This window comes from Terrapene carolina, unplaced genomic scaffold, assembly GCF_002925995.2.
Source record: "Terrapene carolina triunguis isolate 2854851 unplaced genomic scaffold, T_m_triunguis-2.0 Scaffold714, whole genome shotgun sequence".
Lineage (NCBI taxonomy): Eukaryota > Metazoa > Chordata > Testudines > Emydidae > Terrapene > Terrapene triunguis.
Window position 1 is genome coordinate 17314245 of NW_020665065.1, and position 2542 is coordinate 17316786.

Genomic DNA, 2542 nt, shown 5'->3' on the forward strand with positions numbered 1-2542 from the left:
GCGTCTCAGGACCGCTGCCGCCTCCGGAGTTCTGCAGGAATCTGCCTCCCAGCCTCTGTACTTGCACTGGCTCGGTACCACTGCACCAGTCGCTGTCCCTCCTCCCCGCCCCACCCAGGCAACAACACAGGAAAGATTTACAGTCGCTATTCAAAACGTCCTTGACAAGTCAACCGGAACCACCTGGGCTGGAGTCAGCGGGAGTAGCAAGGGAGGGTTCGTTCCACTAGTGCCCGGAGCGCAGGAATTTTTCAACGATACGGTTTTCCATCTCTAAACACCACTTCATCGAAACCGAAATGTTCCTGGGAAAGGGCCGATGTCGACGAATTTCCCATTTCAAACACTTTGGAGGGAGGGGGTGTTTTCCACTTCAAAACTTCCGTTTTTCAGGTGAAAGTGACCTGATTCCATTTTGTTGTTGTTGTTCCAGATTTTTGGTTTGAGAAAATTTTCAAGATGAATTTTTTCGTCCCACTTTGGGATTGGAAATTTTTTTGGCATCTCAAAAGTTCTTATGGGATGGGAAAATCATTTCCCACCAGCTCTAGCTAGGAAGATCCCAAGGAAAACTCTTGGTAATGTGGCCCGTTGCCTCCCGGCCAGATCCCCCACTGAAGCAAGGTCACCTGCCAGTCCTGACCCCGGCTCCAGTGGGGTTTCTTCCAGTGTAACTAGGATGACTGGCAACAGGGGATCTGCCAGGAGTCAAGAATCCGGATGTATTCAGCGACGCTGATGTGACAGATAGCCATGCAATAGCAGGTCTGCCACAGAGACACAGCTCAGCTCCCCCTGAGTTCAGCTCAGTTCTCAGGGAGGTTTTTGCTTTGTTCTTGTCTCTTTAGGAGCAGAGTTCAAGGTGTATTAAAGAACCGACTTGGAGCAATGAAAAGGCAGGGGAGTCGCTGCTCTAGTCAGTGTCGGCTCGCCGCAGGGGCTCAGCGCCTGTGAACGTCAGGTCTTCAGTGTCTCAAGTCAGGGTCCCAAAAACTGAGCCAGAAATCAATGACTCTTTTCGAACATATTGGCCCGAACCACTCTGTGCCTCAGTTTCCCCACAATACTAATCCACCTCGTGAGTTGTGAGGCTTCACTCATGCATTGCAAAATGCTTTGAGCTTGCTCTGGAGTTCAAGTTATAACTTATTATTATTCTACCTTAACCGGTCTGCCCCAGGGAAAGGAAATCCACCTGTGCCGTCATCCTAAAACGCACCAAGAATCCAGCTCACGGCTCTTCCCCTGTCCATGTCCCGGTCACCCTGTCTTTTCTCAGCATAGTGCTTAACTGATGGGTTTGCGACCCCCCCGCCCTTCGTTCTGGCTAGAGGGGAGTGGGTTCCTGAGGGGGTTTAGTAACTTGGGGTCACAGTGTGGAAGGGTTGCTAGTCACTCACGAACCTCTTCCCACCTCCTCCCAGCAATCTGGGCTCCTTAACCTCAGTGCAGAGATTCCCAGGCTGGCACCGGGCGGAGGGATCGGGTTTCCCATTGAGCAGGGAGGAGTGGCAAGCAGCCAATGGGAGGAACTGCTGCCCTTAATGAGAAGGCACTGACTGACTCCAGGAGGAGTGAGTGCCGCCCCGCACAGGCGGAGGTCAGTGATGGCTCAGGCACCACCTGCAGTTCTGCCCCTGAGCACAGCCGGGAGCAGCTGTCTCCACAGACGTGCAGTGCCTAGTGCACCCCAGGGGGCGATGTGGGATCTGGACACCAGCCAAGCCCTGAATGGAACCAGATTGGCCCAAGATATGGCGTCAACACCGAGCACCAGCCGACCCTGAAATGCCACAGCAGCCCTGGGCCCCAACAGGGCCTGCAGTGTGGGGAGGGTCTAGACCAGGGGTTCTCAAACTTCACTGCACCACGACCCCCTTCGGACAACAAAAATTACTACGGGGGGATTGAAACCTGAGCCCGCCAAGCCCCGCCACCCGGGGGGTGGGGGGGCAGGGTGACCAGATGTCCCGAGTTTATAGGCCACAAGTACTCCTGTTCTTTTTGCGAGTTTATAGGGACAGTCCCGATATTTGGGGCTTTGTCTTATATAGGCGCCTATTACCCCCCACCCCCTTCCCGATTTTTCACACGTGCTGTCTGGTCACCCTAGGGGCAGGGGAGAGAGGAGACACAAAACCCCACCTCCCCAGGCCGGGCCAGGTGCCAAAGCTGAAGCCCAAGGGCTTCAGCCCCAGGCAGGGGGCCTGTAACCTGAGCCTTGCTGCCCAGGGCTGAAGCCCTCAGGCTTGGGCTTTGGCCCCGGGTCCCAGCAAGTCTAAGCCAGCCCTGGCGACCCCCATTAAAATGGGGTCGTGACCACAGTTTGAGAACCGCCGCTCTAGACACCACTAAAGCCGACGCAGCTTCTGGACCCCAGCAATTTGTGCCTGGAGACTATGGTGATGGGCCCTCTCCAAATACCCCAGAAAAATGTTCTCATGGTTCCCCTCTGAGAGTCTGGTTGGAGCCTTCAGTCCCCAGCCCTGGCCTGGCGCTCCAGCCAGTACCCGTAACACCACCCTGTACCCCAGCACTCCAG